Raw genomic sequence first — 20,358 nt, forward strand, 5'->3', positions numbered from 1 at the left:
CAGCTGCTGCACCTCTGGGTCTTCATACCGAGGCCACACCCCCCACGCGGCTCCCAGCCAGTGAGGAGCTCAGCAGAGAGCCAGAGACAGGCCGTTTGCGCCCGACGTGGAGTGCTGCTGTTGGGCACCCCATCAGCCTTGCCTCCCCTCACCTCCTTTCAGAGGTGCCACAGCTACATTACAAAGGCTCTCCTCTACTCCTGCTCCCTCCTTTTTATCCATCACAGATGTGGCATTTCCCCCCAGTGACTCTCCTGCACAGGGACTTTTGTCATGGTCTCTGCGTCTGTTAACCAATCTCATTGCCTCTGGTCTCCCTTCCCTCCATCCATCCTCCACACTGCTAGACTCCTCTTTCTGTTCTAATTCAAACCTTGCCCCACTCTCTGCTTTCATCCTTTCCTGGATGCCTGGTCACTTACAGGAGGAAATGAAAAGATTTAAGCCTCTCTAGATTCAGCCTGTACTTGACTGTCCATTCTCAGACTCCCTACTCCAAGTCCCCCTCCTGACAGCCATAGTAACTCTCTGCACTTTTCTGAATCCCAGTTCATTTAACATCAAGACTTCTGGTCATAAAATTCCTTCTTCCTGGAACATTCTCCTCCATTCCCAGCATACCAGCACCACCACCCCCAGCATAGAAACACACCCTACATAGTGATTTTTGAATTCCTATCAAGACCCACTTCAAATGTCCTGGACACACCCAAGCAGAGGAAATCATGCCTCTCTTTGCACTGTTTTTATACCCAATACCAACATCTCTTGTGGCATTTATCAAACTGTCCTGCAATTCCTTGTCTCTTAGGAAAAAGTTTAAGGTAGAATAAAGTCATTCTGTATCCTCAGTACCAGCACAATGCCTAACACATAGTAGGTGCCCAAACTTTATGTAGTGTTAAGTAAATCTATATGTGTACATAAGCACAATATTAAATATAACACATGAAACCAAATGTCTTGGTCAGTCATCTGCACCTTGGCCCGGCTCCTTTCTTATTGACTTACCCTCCCACCAAGGGTCTTCCTCCCAGTGCCATCACAGGTCTGTGATTCTTCATCTCAGGCGGAGTGAGGGGCATGTGGGTGTTGGAGGAGTCATGAGCTGAATATGTGCTGGGAGTCAGAGGTGGACAGGGGAAAATTCCCTTTCCTGGAGAAGGAATCCTCAGGTTGCCAAGAAAAACAAGATGATCTCAAGAAAAGATTTTCTGGCCACTTTTTCTTTATTCCCTTAAGTTCATTCAAGTCAGTTTCTATGACTTGCAAACAAAGGAATTTCATGAATTCACTTGAAAAGCATTGTTGGGAAGGAAATGACTGGCTTGAGAGGTTGAGTTTGGGTGGAAAGTCAGTGTTGGCTAGTGGAGCAGGGTGGTGGGAGGGCACGGGTGGGGCAGCAAAGCTTGAAGAGCCTTCAGAGCCCTTGTAAAAGGACAGAGGTGCCTCCTCTGGTCAGTGATTTTGGTCAGTCTCCTCCCTCCACTCCCCCAAATGAGAAGCTTTGCAGTAAGAAGGGCTCACAGATCACCAGCTCCCTCAGAGGAAGAGACGCATGGAAGTCCCAGCGGGGTCATTCACAGCAGCAAGCAGCCCGGGAGGCAGAGAAGGACGTCTACCCTTGTCCCCGCAGCAGCCGCTGCTTCAGGCTTGATGGAGCGAAGGAGTCAGTCTCCTGTAGGAGTAGAGTGGGCCGACGACACAGACCATGCCAGGAGGAAGCAGAAGCTGTGTGGTTTCGGTGCAGCGTTTTCCCTGCGTGACTAGGAAAACGAGCTTCCCTCTGTGTGGGCTGAAGGGTGTTCCCCAAGATGCCCAGACCCCAGTCCTGGAACCTGTGTTACCTTATATGGCAAAAGAGACTTTACAGACATGACTAAACTAAGAATCTTGAGATGGGGAGTTATCCTGGATGACCTGATGGACCTGAGATAATCAAGGGTCCTTGAAGGGACTCGGGAGAAGTCAGCGTCAGCAGAAGGCCATCAGATGGTGTGATGAGAGAAGCTGATCGGAGACAGAAGATGTTGTAACAGTGAAAGTCGCTCAGTCGTGTCCGACTCTTTGTGACCCCATGGACTGTAACCCGCCAGGCTCCTCTGTCCATGGAATTCTCAAGAATACTGGAGTGGGCAGCCATTCCCTTCTCCATGGGATCTTTCCAACCCAGGGATCAAACCCAGGTCTCCCAAATTGCAAGCAGACTCTTTACCATCTGAGTCAGCAGGGAAGTGCGCTATACCATCGGCTTTTTAACCATGCAGGAAATGGACCTTATTTGTATGCTTTGAAAGTGAAGTCGCTCAATCATGTCTGACTCTTTGTGACCTCATGGACTGTAACCTACCAGGCTCCACCATCCATGGGATTTTCCAGGCAAGAATACTGGAGTGGGTTGCCATTTCCTGATCCAGGGGATCTTCCCGACCCTGGGATCGAACCAGGGTCTCCCGCGTTGTAGGCAGACGCTTTACCATCTGAGCCACCAAGGAAGTCCATTTGTATGCTTTAGTAGATAGCAACTACCTCAGAGTATCACTGTGAGAATTAAATGATTTAATATATAGAATAGTAGTTGCACAATGAACCTAGGACTCTTATGTCTCCAGCATTGGCAGGCTGGTTCTTTACAACTAGCGCCACCTGGGAAGCACAATAAATGCACCCTATTATAAACATCCTTCGGAGAAGGCAATGGCAAGCCACTCCAGTACTCTTGCCTAGAAAATCCCATGGATGGAGGAGCCTGGTAGGCTGCAGTCCGTGGGGTCACTAAGGGTTGGACACGACTGAGTGACTTCACTTTCACTTTTCACTTTCACACATTGGAGAAGGAAATGGCAACCCACTGCAGTGTTCTTGCCTGGAGAATCCCAGGGAAGGGGGAGCCTCGTGGGCTTCCGTCTATGGGGTCACACAGAGTCGAACACGACTGAAGTGACTTAGCAGCATAAACATCCTTGGATCTCTCAAAGCTGTACTATCCAATGAAAGTGAAAGTGTTAGTCCCTCAGTCGTGTCCAACTGTTGGGGACCCCATGGACTGTAGCCCATAGCTTTCCAGGCTCCTCTGTCCATGGAATTCCCCAGGCAAGAATACTGGAATGGGTAGTAGGAATACTGGAACCCCTTCTCCAGGGGTTCTTCCTGATCCAGGGATTGAACCCACCTTTCCTGCATGGCAGGCTGTTTTCTTACCATCTGAGCCTCCAGGGAAGCCAAAAACCACATGTGACAATTAAGAACTTGGAGTTGGCTGGTCTGAATTGAGTTATGACACAATAAAATATACCCACATTTCAAAGACATAGTACCAAAAAAAAAGAGAGTGTAAAATAATTAAATAATTTGATATTGATTACAGATTTAAAATGATATTATGGATATAGTGGATAAATATAATGTTTTATTAAAATTAAATACACTCATTTCCCTTTGCTGCTGCTGCTGCTAAGTCACTTCAGTCATGTCCAACTCTGTGTGACCCATAGACAGCAGCCCACCAGGCTTCCCTGTCCCTGGGATTCTCCAGGCAAGAACACTGGAGTGGGTTGCCATTTCCTTCTCCAATGTGTGAAAGTGAAAAGTGAAAGTGAAGTCACTCAGTCACGTCAGACTATGTAGCAACCCCATGGACTGCAGCCTACCAGGCTCCTCTGTCCATGGGATTTTCTAGGCAAGAGTACATTCCCTTTATCAAAGTGGCTCTTTGAAGCTTTAAATTTCTATGTGTGGCTTACATTATGTTTCTACCAAACAGAGCTCTCTGATTCTCTGAACCTTGCTGAATGGAACACACAAAAGCAAGCCCAGAGCATTCAGGGAGACCAAACACCCTGCCTTCTTTATGAATGCCCTTGGCATTCATCTGCTCCTTCTCTTTTGTATCTTTAGGATGCTGCCCAAGAGACATTCCTGGGATCGTCTTTAATTCTTGACTGCTAGGTCCAGCTAAGCCAATAGAGTAAGTTCAGTTGACCTCAGATGGCTCAGGTCCCTGTCCCAGGGCAGAAAAATGTACCCATCACTTTCTCTTTGAGGCATCCAATGGGCTCAGAGCACCATCTTCCCAAGTGACTTAGCAGGAGTCTGCTCCCCCCATACTATACACTATTTTTTAATCCCTGCCATCTGTTCTACAATGTTCCAAGGGGACATCATTTAGGTCCCTTTTTTGGATAGAAAGTTCAACTCTGTCTAGAAATGGTTCATGGGTCTTACAGCTGTTACACCTCAGCAACCATCAGGGATTCAGCTTGCTTTCTTCTCCTCACCCTCTCCCCAAGAGTGGCCCTAGACCAGAAAAAGACCTTCTAGCTCCCTTCTTCAGCTGTCCAAAACACGCACACAGCTGGCTCCCACCTTAAAGGCTCGACTGCCGATCATTACAGTGATGCTGACGACCTTATTAGCTGCAATTAAGCAACTGAGTTTAGTTGCTCAGTCGTGTCCGACTCTTTGCAACTCTTTCGACTTGTAGCCTGCCCAGCTCCTCTGTCCATGGGGTTTTTCAGGCAAGAATACTGGAGTGGATTGCCATTTTCCTCCTCCAGGGGGTCTTCCTGATCTAGGGATCAAACCTGCAGCTCCTGTGCCTCCTGCATTGCAGGCAGATTCTTTGCCCGCTGAGCCATTGGGGAAAGGATGGCAAAAATAGCAAAACTTAACAAGCTGCAAGGGCTCCAGAATTTTACTCAGGTCCCACAGCCAGGCCCTGGGTGATGGGGACTCAGGTGGACTCCAGGCCCTGCCCTATTCCTGAGCATGAAGCTCACCACCCCACACCTAAGAAGCACACAGGCTTCTTTCCTCAAGAAGCCCTGACCCCACTTTGTGGGCCTGCAGAGGCTGCAGGGGCAGATGTGCACGGCTAAGAGGACAATTTGCCCCTAAGAGGTCTCCAGACTGGGTGATGCACGCCTCACGGGTTCTCTGCCCATACCTTGGGATGCTCCTCACAATCCTTATCAAATAGAATGACCATATATCTAGCAATTCTCCTTTTGGGTATATATCCCGAAGAATTGAAAGCAGGGACTCAAAAGGATCTTTGTTCACCCACGTTCAGAGCAATTGTGGCATTGTTCACAATAGCCAAAAGGTAAAAGAAACCCAAATGTCCACCAATGATGAACAGCTAAGCAAAATGTGGTCTGTACACATGATGGAATGTTATTGGTCAGTCTTTAAAAAGGAAGCATATTCTGATACTTTCCCCAACATGAATGAAACTTGAGGACATTATGCTAAGTGAAAAAAGCTGGTTATAAGAAGACAGACTGTGATTCCACTTATACGGCTGAAGTAGTCAGCTTCCGAGACAGAAAGTAGATTACAAGTTTCCAGGGTACAGGGGAAGGGGTAATGGGAACCTCTTGTTTAATGGGTGCAGAGCTTTAATTTGGGAAGATGAAAAAGTTCTGGATGATAGAGGTGGATATGCCTGTACAACAATGTGAATGTACTTAATGTCACTGAACTCTACACTTTAAAAATGATTAAATTCATAAATTTTAAGTTATAGATATCTTGCTACAATCTAAAAATAATACCTCCAACTAAGAGAAAAAGTAATCTGTGTTTCTACAACATCTCTAACCAGAGCCAGGTTGTGATCAAACATGCCCCCAAATTTCCTCACCTTCCCTGGTGAAGGAACATCCACCAGGGGCACCCCCAGGCCCCTCTCAGCACTCCCAGGCACTGAGCCCAAGGGTGGGCTTCACTCAGATGTTTTCTCTGTCTCTCACTGGAACTTGTGGGCTGCTTGAGAACACAGATTTTCATGAATCCACAGGGGAAGCCTGAAGCTTGGGGCAGGAAGTCTGGGTCTGGGGATGTTTGCAAACCACATTTGGCTGCATAGTTGACAACAGAGACTTTGTTAGTAATAAAGCTGATATTTTTGGGTCTTCCTTGGTGGTCCAGTGGTTAAGACTTTGTGTTCCCAATTCCAGGAGCATGGGTTCAATCCCTAGTGAGGGAACTAAGATCCCACATGCCACAGGGCACAGCCAAAGTATGCATAGTTGTTGTCTAGTTACTAAGTTGTATCCCCATGGACTGTAGCCTGCCAGGCTCCTCTGTCCATGAGATTTCCCAGGCAAGCATACTGGAGTGACTTGCCATTTCCTTCTCTGGGGATCTTCCTGACCCAGGGATCACACGCACGTCTCCTGCATTGCAGGCACATTCTTTACCACTGAGCCACCAGGGAAGCCTATAGATCTAGATCTATATAGAGATGGAGATATCTATAGATATAGACATAGATAGATACAAAGCTGATTGTTTAATCTTCATCTTCTAGCCGCTGACACTCTGACTTGGTTGGTTCCGAACTCAAACAGGAAAGAGAGTAATGTTACTCGCTGACCACCTAAAATCCCAGCACTGCCAGGATTAGACAGAAGTCCAAGGCCAGGGTTTTCTACTGGAACTAGATTTCAGCAGTCTTAGCTAAGGAAGGTGTATGCTGGTTATCAAGCTATTGTCTCTAGGTTCCAAGTCTACCCTATCATATTGTGCTGTGATGATGGATACAGGACTTTGGAAACTATGTTCCCCTTTGCTGGCTTTCAGCTGTTAGGTTCTACCAGGAAGCATGTTAGAGAGAGACTGGAAGGCAGGAGTGAGGAAAATGCTCTTCTGATCTGCTCATTGCTCCTGGCAGGTGCGCCCAGCAACAAGCCTTCATCCTTCTAGCAGGTCAACCTGGTACAGCTTCTTTCCACACCCCAGAGGTACTGGCCCCAGCCAGACAGTGCTCCTCCTCGGAGGTCAGAACTAGCTCTGCTGCCTCCTTGACGAACAGGGGTAGTCACGGTGCGGGGGCTGGGCTTTACTCCACGGTTAAGGCTCAGCTGTGTGGGCTTCTCCTCCAAGCTCACAGGTCCTAATGACCCTGACTTCATCCCCTATCCCCCAGCAATAGAAGTAGCTGCTTCTTGTACTAGTTCTCTTTCTTACCTCACTATTTCTTTTTTAAAAAATTTATTTATCTATTTTTGGCTGTGCTGGGTCTTCATTGCTGCACATGGACTTTCTCTAGTTGTAACGATCAGGGACTACTCTCTAGTTTCAGTGCTTGGGCTTCTCATTGCAGTGGCTTCTCTTGCTGTGGAGCGGGAGCTCTAGGGTGCACAGGCTTCAGTGCCTACAACTCCTGCACTCTGGAGCACAGGCCCAGGAGTTGTGGTACACGGGCGTAGGTGCCTCACGGGCATAGGTGCTTCACAGAACGTGGGATCTTCCCAGATCAGAGATTGAACCTGTGTCTCCTGCATTGGCAGACGAATTCTTTACCACTGAGCCACCAGGGAAACCCTCACTATTACTTTTTTAAAAACATTTTTAGTTGTCTAATAACTATTTGAACAATTACCTATGTTAAATATTTTATGTTAGAATACCTAGTGTTGTTACTGTTTTCGTGACTGGGCCCTGATTGTTTTGGGGGTTAGGGTCTATGAAGATAGACCTTTAGGGTGACCCTCATGACCCCTGCCCCCTAGTGTCCAGGTCCTGTATAATCTCCTCCTTTTCAGTGTAGGTGGGACCTATGGCTTGCTTCCAATCCATAGAATATGGCAAACTGAAGGAATTTTTCAGGGGTGATTACGGTCCTCAAACCGTTGACTTGAGTAAATAAAAAGAGTGATCATCTGAGATGGGCCTAACCTAATCAGGTGAAAGGACCTAAGAGAGGACTAAGCTTTTTCTGAGGTCAGAGAGACTCTCCTGGTTGACTAGAAGAAAGTGAAACTTGCTCAGTCATGTCCAACTCTTTGCGACCCCATGGACTATACAGTCCATGGAATTCTCTAAGCCAGAATACTGGAGTGGGTAGCTGTTCCCTTCTCCAGGGGATCTTCCCAACCCAGGGATTGAACCCAGGTCTCCCGCATTACAGCAGATTCTTTACCAGCTGAGCCACAAGGGAAGCCCAAGTATACTGGAGTGGGTAGCCTATCCCTTCTCCAGAGGATCTTCCTGACCCAGGAATTGAACCGGAGTCTCCTGCATTGCAGGTGGATTCTTTACCAGCTGAGCTACCAGGGAAGCCCTGACTTGATGAGGTCAGAGCTATCTTGAGGAGGCCCACGTGGCAAAGGACCACTCAGAATGGGGCCCTCAGTCTTACAACCACAAGGCAATGAAATCTGCCAACAAGCGGAATGAGGTCAGAAAGTAGCTATCCATGGTTGAACCTTCAGATGAAAATGCAGCCCAGTTGAAACCTTGATTGCAATCTCAGGAAACCCTGAGCAGAGAACTCTGCTAAGCCACACCTGGACTCCTGACCCACAGAAACCGTGAGATAATAAATGTATATGTTTTCATAAGCTGTTCGGAGTATGGCAATCCTTTATGAAGCCATAGAAAACTAATACCATGTCTACAGACTTTGTATGAGACAAATTAAGCATAGTGTTAAAATTACCCTTGAAAATCTTTTAAGAGAGCTGACACTGATAGCTAGATATTTTCTTCTACATTGGAACTTATGGTACCAGTTGAAGTAGGTGGCTTTCATTTAGGGACCATGTGGTTCCAAAATACATATACTTTTAAACACGAGAATCACACTCAGCATACTGAGATACTCACACAAGGAAGCTGAGACTTACGGAAAGAAAGCCAGTTTCTAACTCCCTCTTACCCTCATTCAGTGGTACATATCCATTAAATAAAAGAGCAGGTGGACATTGCCTGACTATGTAAAGTGTTTTCTGTTATTGTTGAACTTAGGTTCAACAAGTATATAATGTAATTCTCCTTTATTTGAGCTTCTGTGTTTGCATTTTTAACTTAATAAGACTTTTGTGTCAAATTTTGGAGAAGCTTCCTTTATAATTTAAGATCCCTCATTTAGCAGCCAAGAGTCTATTGAGTCTGCCAATAACCCGTTATTAAGAGAAGTAAAAACCTCTCAAGATGCGGCTGCAGTAGAACAGGAGATATTTCTTGAGTCCTCTATGTAAGAGGACACAGAAGGACTGAGAAGGTCCTCTACCTCCACTGGGTCCAGAAATGATGCCAGTAAAAAGTGAAAAACAGCACCTCCGTTACAGAAACCATCTGTATCTGGGAACCAGGCAAAAGAGCTTTTTCCTGTGTTCTTTCAGTGCAGTGCTGAGTGTGGTTTCTATTGATGAGGTTATTTACAAAGTTATAACTTGTGAAGTTAACTTGTTGCTTTCGGTCCCCTAAAAGTAATGTGAATATTGACTGTATAATGGAACAGATGACCCCAAGATTACAGTTTAAAACGTTTTGTATCTAGAACTAATCCAGCAATCTTACCCTAATATTTCTTTATTTAATTGCATACCTTAGAGATCCAAACAGCCCATCCTAAAGGAAATCAGTCCTGACTATTCATTGGAAGGACTGATGCTAAAGCTGAAACTCCAATACTTTGATGCAAAGAACTGACTCGTTTGAAAAGACCCTGATGCTGGGAAAGGTTGAAGGCGGGAGGAGAAGGGGACGACAGAGGATGAGATGGTTGGATGGCATCACCGACTCAATGGACCTAAGTATGAGTAAACTCTGAGAGTTGTGGATGGACAGGGAGGCCAGGCGTGCTGCAGTCCATGGGTTGCAAAGAGCTGGACACAACTGAGCGACTGAACTGAACTGAACTGATCTTGGGGTTTTCCTGGTGGTCCAGTGGATAAGGCTCCACGCTCCCAATGCAAAGAGATCAGGTTTGATCCCTGGTCAGGGAACCAGATCCCACAGGTGACAGCTAAACCTGTGTGCCACAGCTAGAGAAGCCCACATGCTGCAACAAAAACCCAGCACAGCCATAATAAATACTGAAATTTTTTTTTAAATTAAAGCATTTTGTAAAATAAATAAATTGCATAGCTATATCTCTGTATCATGAGCTCATCTTCTCCTGTGAGAACGCTAAAATTACAACTCGCTGCTGAACAACCGCCCACAGGAGAATGTTGGATCCCACCAAAAAAAAGATATCCCCATGTCCGAGGGCAAAGGAGAAGCCCCAGCAAGGTGGTAGAATCAAACCGCATACCCACAGAGACACTCAGAGGCTCAAACAAACCTTGCATGCACCAGGACCCAGATACCCCACAGACCTGAGCCGGAGCTGTGTGTGGGCGTCTCCTGAGGAGGCGCGGGTCAGCAGTGCCTGCTGCAGGGGCAGGGGCTCTGGGTGCAGCAGACCTGGGTATGGCATCAGCCCTCTTGGAGGAGGTCGCCATTAACCCACCATAGAGCCGCCAGAGCTTACACGGGACTGGGAAACAGACTCTGCGAGGGCACAAACAGAACCTTGTGTGCACCAGGATCCAGGAGAAAAGAGCAGTGAGCCCACGAGAGACTGACCCAGACTTGCCCGTGAGGGTCCAGGAGTCGCAGGCAGAGGCATGGGTTGGCAGTGGCCTGCTGCAGGGTTGGGGGCAGTGAGTGAGACAGTGTTTACACGGAACCGTTTAAAAGAGGTGGCCATTATCTTCATATATCCATAATAGTTTGGCCTCAGGTCAAACAACAGGGACAGAACATAGCCCTGTCCTTCAGCAGCACACCAGGTTTGCCTGTCCATCACCAGCTCCCGGAGCCTGATCAAACTCATGTCCATGGAGTCAGTGATGTCATCCAAGCATCTCATCCTCTGTCATCCTCTTCTCCTCCTTTCTTCAATCCTTCCCAGCATCAGGGTCTTTTCCAATGAGTCAGTTTACATCAGGTGGCCAAAGTACTGGAGTTTCAGCTTCAGCATCAGTCCTTCCAATGAATATTCAAGACTGATGTCCTTTAGGACTGTCTGCTTTGATCTCCTTGCAGTCCAAGGGATTCTCAAGAGTCTTCTCCAACACCACAGTTCAAAAGCATCAGTTCTTGGTGCCCAGCTTTCTTTATAGTCCAACTCTCACATCCATACATGACTACTGGAAAAACCATAGCTTTGGCTAGATGGACCTTTGTTGGCAAAGTAATATCGCTGCTTTTTAATATGCTGTCTAGGTTGGTCATAGATTTTCTTCCAAGGAGCAAGTTTCTTTTAATTTCATGGCTGCAGTCACCATCTGCAATGATTTTGGAGCCCCAAGAAAATAAAGTCTCACTGTTACCATTGTTTCCCCGTCTATTTGCCATGAAGTGATGGAACCAGATGCCATGATCTTAGTTTTCTGAATGTTGAGTTTTAAGCCAACTTTTTCACTCTCCTCTTTCACTTTCATCAAGAGGCTCTTTAGTTCTTCTTCGCTTTCTGCCATGAGGTTGGTGTCATTTGCATATCTGAGGTTATTGATATTTCTCCCAGCAATCTTGATTCCAGCTTGTGCTTCATCCAGCGTGGCATTTCACATGATGTACTCTGCATAAAAGTTAAATAAACAGGGTGACAATATACAGCCTTGACATACTCCTTTCTCAATTTGGAACCAGTCTGTTGTTCCATGTCCAGTTCTAACTGTTGCTTCTTGACCATACAGATTTCTCAGGAGGCAGGCCAGGAGGTCTGGTATTCCCATCTCTTTCAGAATTTTCCAGTTTGTTGTGATCCACACAGTCAAAGGCTTTGGCATAGTCAATGAAGCAGAAATAGATGGTTTTCTGGAACTCTCTTGCTCTTTCAATGATCCAACGGATGTTGGCAATTTGATATCTTGTTCCTCTGCCTTTTCTAAATCCAGTTTGAATGTCTGGAAGTTCACGGTTCATGTACTGTTGAAGCCTGGCTTGGAGAATTTTGAGCATGACTTTACTAGCACACGAGATGAGTGCAATTGTGCGGTAGTTTGAGTATTCTTTAGCATTGCCTTTCTTTGGGGTTGGAATGAAGACTGACCTTTTCCAGTCCTGTGGCCACTGCTGAGTTTTCCAAATTTGCTGGCATATTGAGTGCAGCACTTTCACAACATCATCTTTCAGGATTTGAAATAGCTCAACTGGAATTCCATCACCTCCACTAGCTTTGTTCATAGTGATGCTTCCTAAGGCCCACCTGACTTCACATTCCAGGATGTCTGGCTCTAGGTGAGTGGTTTGCCATTCCCTTCTCCAGTGGACCACATTTTGTCAGAACTTTTCACCATGACCCAGACATCTTGGGTGGCCCTACACGGCATGGCTCATGGTTTCACTGAGTTAGACAAGGCTGTGGTCCATGTGATCAGTCTGATTAGTTTTCTGTGGTTGTGGTCTTCAGTCTGCCTGCCCTCTGATGGAGAAGGGTGAGAGGCTTATGGAAGCTTCCTGATGGGAGAGACTGACTGAGGGGGAAACCGGGTCTTTCTAATGGGCGGGGCCGTGCTCAGTAAATCTTTAATCCAATTTTCTGCTGATGGGCGGGGCTATGTTACCTCCTTGTTGTTTGAGCTGAGGCCAGACTGTGGTGGAGGTGATGAACATAATGGCAGCTTCTTTCAAAAGGTCCCATGCACGCACTGCCTCACTCACTGCCCCCGACCCTGCAGCAGACCACCGCTGACCCACGCCTCCTCTCATACCCATAAAGGGAAAAAAATTACACCAAATTTAAAATGGGATTTTATAGCCACAGATTAAAACTAAAGATCCAAGATTAACACATAGAGATTAATTTTTTTTTAAATCTATGTAAAACCTCATGTCATCTTATTTGCAAATCTAAACAAAATGGTAAATTTATGGGAAAATAAAAAGTATCAAAACTGACTTAAGAGAATGTAGAAGGTCTGAAAAGACTAACAAACAGGGAATAAATTGGGGATCATTGCCAAAGAATCTGTCCTCCCAATATAGTGGGTCTAGGTGTAATCCCCAGTGTCACAAAAACCATATATTTCAAACCAACACTAATGCTAACAAAAAAAGTCTACAGTATTAACAGTAGATGAAATAGATTTCAAGTCAAAAATCTGACTAAAATAGCACCCAAAAGAGAAAATTACAGACTAGTTTGACTTATGAATATAGATGCAAAAATTCTGAATAAAATATTAGCCAATTAAACGCAGCAGTGTGTTAAAAGAATAATGTACTGTGATCAAGTAGGTTTATTTTTATAAGACTACAAGGACTAAAATTAGAAAATCTATTAATATGTTATCACCCATAGGGAGAAAAATAAAAAGATCAACTCAGTAAACACTAAAAACATCATTTTCTGATATTAGTAGAGAAAAGCCTAAATAAACTAGAGATGAAAATAGACTAATAGAAGAAGGAATGTCTGTTTCAGACCATTAGCCAATATTGTATTTAAAGACAAAACTTTAGACTTCCCCAATGAAGTAAGGAGTAAGACAACAATAGCTGTTATTGCCATTGTTACAAGACTGTTGTGGTAGCTCCAACTCTATGCAACAGGACAGAAAAGTGCATAAATGCATAAGCACTGAAAAAAGAGAAGTCTTCATGACATTCACATAGTTGTCTACCTGTAAAACCCAAGAATATTGTGGAAATGAACAAAGGCTACCCAAGTGAAAACAATTAGGAGGCTATTTGCTCAGAACTTGCTGTAGGAGGGGAATCAATCACATTCACTCGATTGGGTGGAACTCCAGTGCAAGCAGGAAAAGGTTTATAGTCAAAAGGAGGTGGGAAGGTTTCAGACATGCTTTGATAGAAGATTGTTGGCACGGGGATGTTGGCTAACTAGCTACATCCTATGTGATTGTTTTGGGGAGTATATTTGTTAGTTGGTCTTTCTCTGGTTGGTCTTGAGCTGGAATTGTAGCAGAAATTTGGCCTCTGTACACTGGTACCAAATTAAATTTCGGAGACAGAGTTTTGGATGAAGTAGAGAAGAATAGCTTTATTGCTTTGCCAGGCAAAGGGGGACACAGTGGACTATGCCCTCAAAACTGTATGTCCTGACCTAGAGGAGGTAGTAGTGGTTCCAAGAGGAAGGCACAGTCAACTCATGAACATTCCTCTGATTGGCTGGTGATGAGGTAAATGTGAGTCAGCATCCTCAACCTTCTTGTTCCAACCAGTCTAGGCTCTATGTGCTTGCGGGTAGCATACATTTAAGTTCAGTATCTGCAAAACAGCTCAAAGATACTGCTGTGAGTATCTCTTGAGGGGGAACCAGGACCCTGGCTCATGGTTGCACTATTGTTTCGTTTCTTTTCTTTCCTTTTTTTGGAGGAGCTGTGCAGGGTCTTCATTGCAGGTGCGTGGGAACTTTTCTAGTTGTTGAGTGTGGACTCAGTTGCCCCACAGAATGTGGGTGTTAGTTCCCCATGGTGGCAGATGGTAGTTTAGCTACTAAGTCAAGTTCGACTCTTTGCAATCCCATGGATTGTAGCATGCCAGGCTCCTCTGTCAATGGGATTTCCCAGGCAGGAATACTGGAGTGGGTTGCCATTTCCTCCTCCAGGGAATTTTTCTGACCCAGGACTTAGAACCTGGGTCTCCTACTTGGCAGGCAGATTCTTTACCTCTGAGCCACCTGGGAAGCCCAAGGATCAAACCGTCATCCCCAGCATTGGAAGGTGGATTCTTAACCACTGAACCACCAGGGAAATCCCTCCTTCCCTGAGTAGCAACTGTATGAATGTGCCCTTTGGAACACATGGAAGTTCATGGAGGCTGAACGAAGCCTATTTCCCACAAACAAGAAACAGGAACACAGAAAGGCTTTTGTGTCCAGGAGCCCCACAGGGTCATGCTCGGTTCAGAATCAGGAGCAAAAATTGGAGGAACTGATCACCACTGATCCAGTCCTGACTGTTCTGATCTGATTGTTGCAGAGTCTGGCTGACTTCCCAGGTTGCTTGCTACAAAGATTTGGGTCCCAGTGCTGTGATCATACATGGTCTGACCATTTCCATTTGTATATTTAGTCTCTTAATGTGCTCAGTTGCTCAGCCATGTCCGACTCTTTGTGACTCTATGGACTGCAGCCCACCAGGCTCCTCTGTCCACGGGATTTCCCAGGCAAGAATACTGGAGTGGGTGGCCATTTCTTCCTCCAGGGGGTCTTCCCAACTCAAGGGTCAAACTCACATCTCCTGCATCTTTTGCATTAGCAGGTGGATGCTTTACCACCTAGGAAGCCCTGTTTCTTAATATCGACCAAAAAAATAAATGAAAACTAACCACAAAATAAGGTAATGAAGTATAGATGTAATCTAGATTTCTGCAAGTAGAGTCTCTTGAAGTCATCAGGCTTCTTGGTTACGTTTCTCTACAATTCAAACAAAACAGTTTGATTCTCCATCCCATGTGGAAAATCCAGCATCCTTCCAATTAAACAATATTGTATTTCTCCTGGTTATGTCTTGCTATAATTCCTAGACTAAACCAGGTTCTCAGTCTTTGCTGTTAACTTGCCTCTCATAACAATTTCATGTTTCCATCATCTCTTAGTCCCACACTGGACTTTGCCCCTATTCCTTCATTCATCAAAACACTGTAATCCAAGCCTGTTATATACAACAGACTTTTATTCAAAGCAACTGAGAAAATAGATTTTTTTTTTTACTGCAGAACAGTGTAAGTGAAAATACTGAAGGCAAGTCTCTATTGTCCTAAAAGTGCATTTCCATTCCTCCACGTGGAGATGTTCCTGCTAGCCCTATTCTTCCTTAGGCACCAAGTATGCTTGTATCTCCGCTGCTTTCTCTCCAGTCCTACTCCCATTCTGTCTCTAGGCTTTCCTCACACTCCTCTTACGTTTCTGTTCTTGGCCCCTCAACCCTTCTTCCAGACTCCCTGCAGATACTTGGAATTCTTCCCACTTTACAATAATGCATTCGGGCCTCTTTGAGTCTAGCCAACCCAAGTGATTGGATGGCATCACTGACTCAACAGACATAAGTTTGAGCAAACTCCAGGAGACAGTGAAGGAGAGGGAAGCCTGACGCGCTGCAGCCCACGGGGTCACAAAGAGTCAGACACGACTCAGCGACTGAAAAACAAAGCCCCAATTTTTTTGTTTGCTATAGTTGACTTTCTCAACCAGAAATGCCCATGGAGGCATTTTCTTAAGACAGACAACCATGAACCCCAGAGATGAGTTATGATGTTCCCCTAGGAAGCAGAAGTAGCTGAGTTGAATTTTTTTAGTCTGTTTTTTTCCTACTCTCTACACAATATAAATTTGCAAAAATCAACTACATTTTAGAATGGGGTAAGTTCCATTTGCAGTATAAACAGTTTTTTAAAAATCAGTAATAAATATAAGAAGTACATGACACCTCAGCTCATGAGCCACAACTACTGAAGCCCACATGCCCTGGAGCCTGTAACCCACAACACAAGAAGCCACTATAGCGAGAAGCCCCCTTGCTACAACTAGAGAAAGGCTGTGCACACCAACAAAGACCCATCAGAGCCAAAAATAAATTAATTAATTTTTAAAAGTGTATGAACTGATACAAGGAAAAATTATATTGAGGAATATAATAAAAACTTTGAGAGAGATGTACTGTATTTCTGGAAGGTAAGATCCTAAAAATAACAGTAATTTTATACTAACTTATAAATTTAATGCAATTTTAATGAAAATTCCAAAGGAAATTTTTGTTTTCGAACTGATTTACTTATAAAGTGTACCAAGAAGAATAACGGACAAGAATAATTGGCAAAATATTTCAAGAGAAGTATCTGCATTGTCACATATTAAAATATGTCACAATGTTAAAAGCTAATTTCATAGCCTTGTTTCATGAATACGCAGATACCAGTGGAGCCTAATGGAAAGACTCATCAGTTAGAACTAGGTTCACCTGCAATGACCGATAAAAACAATATAACAACGATGTGTACACAATAGAAATTTATTTTTCTCTCCTTTATAAGAAGTCTAAAGGCAAGAAATCCACAGCTGTTAGAAAGTCATCAAGACCTCCTCAGACACCAAGACTTTTTCTATTTTGCGATAATGCTCAACATGTAGTTTCTACTTATGGTCCAAAATGGTTGTCCAGACCGACGTACACGTGAGCATTTAACATGATCCCTGGAGAAGGGTATGGCAACTCACTCCAGTACTCTTGCCTGGAGAATCCCCATGGACAGAGGAGCCTGGCAGGCTATAGTCCATGGGGTCACAAAGAGTCAGACACAACTGAGGGCTAAGCATGGCACAGCACAGCATAATGTAGAGGTGGCATTTACATCAGTAGAAAAACATGGATTATTGGATAAATGGTGCTGAGATATTTGGATAGCCTTTCAGAGAAAAGTTAAGCTAAAGTTTCACCTCATTCCTTAAATTCCAAAAGGAATAAAGAATTGAACATTTTAAAAAATGAGATCATAAAAAGACTAGACAGAAACCTATAATCGTGGGTTTTGAAAAAGTTTAAAAGAACTATAACATCAAATCATGAATCCATAAAGGAGTAGACAGATTTGACTGCATGAAAATTTAAAATATCTCTTGGTCCCAAAACACTAAAAGTGTTTTAGCCAAAAGTAAAAGCAAGTGACAAATTAGGACAAAATGCCTACAATATATTAACCAACAAAGAGTTAATATTCTTATTTTATGGGATCACAAAAATCAATAAGAAAAAGATGAACCCTCTAATAGGCAAAAGATAGAAATAGACAATTCATAAAGGAAAAAAGCAGATGGGCAGAAAAGTGTACAACCTCACAAACAGTGATTAAAAGTGAAATAAAAATGGTTGTGTGCTCTTTTTTTAACCTGTAAACTGTGAAAGAAATATGAAATAATGTTGATACTCATATTGAGGAAAGATAGTTGGTTTTTTAAAGTAACACTGATGTCGGACACCCACTCATCTCCTCCGGCGGGAGCACCAAAGTTGCAACCAGCTGTTGAACAACCACTGACAGGAGGACACTGGACGCACCAAATAAAGGCCCCCACGTCCAAAGACAAAGAAGAAGTCGCAGCAAGGGAGTAGGAGGGGCACAGTCACGACAAAAGCAAATCCAGCACCCACTGGGTGGGTGACCCACAACTGGAAAACAATAATACCAAAGAAGTTCTCCCACTGTTGTGAAGGTTTGGAACCCCAAGTCAGACTTCCTCAGCCTGGGGACCTGACAAAGGGACTGGAAATCCCCAGGGAATCTGCCCTGAAAGTTCAGAGGACTGGGAGAAACAGAGACTCCAATCTTGGAGGGCACAAACAAAATCTTGCACGTACCAAGACCCAGAGGAAAGGAGCAGTGACCCCACAGGAGACTGAACCAAAACCACCCACTAGTGTTGGACAGCCTCCTGTGGAGGCGGGGGTTGGCAGGGAGGGGCTCAGCACAGGCATGGGAGCACTGGCAGCAGCGGGCTGGGAAGGCCCCCCGTGGTATAAACCCTCTTGGAGTCTGACGTTAACCGTGCCATAGAGCCCATACACCCCAGAGCTGGGCCACTCCAGACCAGACGACTACCAGGGAAAGAGTGCAACCCCACCCATCAGCAGATAACTGGGCTAAAGCTTTACTGAACACTGAACAAGGCCTGCCCACCAGAGCAAGATCCAGTTTTTCCCACCACCAGTCCCTCCCACCAGGAAGCTTACACAAGCCTCTTAGCCTCCTCCATCAGAGGGCAGACAGAAGAGGCAAGAGGCAGCACAGTCTCACAGTGGCTAAAATAAAAACCGTATTCCAGAAAGGTAATCATGATGAAAAAGCAGAAAGCTGTGTCCCAGATGAAGGGACAAGATAAAACCCCAGAAAAATAACTAAATGAAGTGGAGATAGGCAACCTTCCAGAAAAAGAATTCAGAAAAATGATAGTAAAGATGATCCAGGATCTCAGGAAAACAATGGAGAAGATGCAAGAAATGTTTACCAAAGACCTCCAGGAAGTAAAGAACAAACAAACAGAGGTGAACAATACACTGCTGCTGCTGCTGCTGCTGCATCACTTCAGTCGTGTCCAACTCTGTGTGACCCCATAGATGGCAGCCCACCAGGCTCCCCCGTCCCTGGGATTCTCCAGGCAAGAGCACTGGAGTGGGTTGCCATTTCCTTCTCCAATGTGTGAAAGTGAAAGTGAAGTCGCTCAGTCATGTCTGACTTGTAGCGACCCCACGGACTGCAGCCTACCAGGCTTGTCCGTCCATGGGATTTTCTAGGCAAGAGTACTGGAGTGGCTTGCCATTGCCTTCTCCGGAACAATACACTAGAAGGAATCAATAACAGAATAACTGAGGCAGAAGAACAGATAAATGAGCTGGACGACAGAATGGTGGAAATCGCTGCTGCAGGACAGAATATAGAAAAAAGAATGAAAAAAATGAAGACAGCCTAAGAGACCTCTGGGACAACATTAAACACAACATTCACATTGTAGGGGCCTCAGTAGGAGAAGAGAGAGAGAAAGGACCTGAGAAAACATTTGAAGAGACAATAGCTGAAAACTTCCCTAACATGGGAAAGGAAATAGTCAACCAAGACCAGGAAGCACAGAGAGTACCAGGCAGGATAAACCCAAGGAGGAACACATTGAGACAGACAGTAATGAAACTGACAAAAATTAAAGGTAAAGATGAAATATTAAAAGCAACAGGGGAAAAAACAACAAATAACATACAAGGGAACTCCCATCAGGCTATTAGCTGATGTCTCAACAGAAACTCTACAAACCAGAAGGGAATGGCGTGATATGTTTAAAGTGATGAAAGGGAAGAACCTACAACCAAGAATACTCCAGTAAGACTCTCATTTGGATCTGATGGAGAAATCAAAAGCTTTCAAGACAAACAAAAGTTAAGAGAATTCACCACCACCAAACCAGCTATACATCAAATGCTAAAGGAACTTCTCTAGGCAGAAAACACTAGAGAAGGAAAAGACCCATAGAAAATAAACCCAAAACAAGTAAACGGTAATAGAATCATACCTATCAATCATTACCTTAAATGTAAATGGATTAAATGCAAGAATCAAAAGGCATAGACAGGTTGGGAGGGTAAAAACTTGTGCGTGTGTGCACTTACCACAGTACTCTCCTTGACCCTCCAAAGTGTATGTAATTATTTTATATTGTTAAGTTAATCATGTTCCCATTATGGCTTGCCATTATAATTATCTTTTCTTTTGTGTCTGACTTGATTGTGAAAGCTGATAAACATCTTTTACTATTGTGATTATGTAACTATTACTCAGTACAATTGTATCGTGATTGGTCAACAGAAAAATAATAGAAATCTGTATCACCAAAACTGTCATTTAACAGAAAAACCTGTCATCACTTTAAAATCCAGATGGATATCAAAATTATCTTGAAATTTTTTGAAAAATACAAATGACCAGGCATTGCTTTTTTTTCCCTTCAGAGCTCCAGATATGTTTCTAAGGAGCAGTCATGCTTGAAAACAACTGGACTATATGAGGATCTTTTACTTTTATCCGGTTTATCTCACTTTTTCTAGTTCCTATTCAGTGTTCCCATTTCAT

General features: G+C 44.4%; 1 protein-coding gene across 1 annotated transcript in view; it reads right to left on the bottom strand.

The window, feature by feature from the left end:
* SLAMF9 (SLAM family member 9) overlaps positions 1–1,113 on the bottom strand; it is a 33,102-nt gene extending 31,989 nt beyond the window's left edge. The window contains exon 1 of the mRNA XM_055402498.2: positions 1,012–1,113. The gene's annotated coding sequence lies outside the window, so the exon portion shown is untranslated. The remainder of the gene's footprint in view (positions 1–1,011) is intronic.
* Positions 1,114–20,358: the final 19,245 nt, after the last annotated feature.

The sequence above is a fragment of the Moschus berezovskii genome, chromosome 4, assembly GCF_049115385.1.
Source record: "Moschus berezovskii isolate FMDL1 chromosome 4, NW_MosBer_1.0, whole genome shotgun sequence".
Taxonomy (NCBI): domain Eukaryota; kingdom Metazoa; phylum Chordata; class Mammalia; order Artiodactyla; family Moschidae; genus Moschus; species Moschus berezovskii.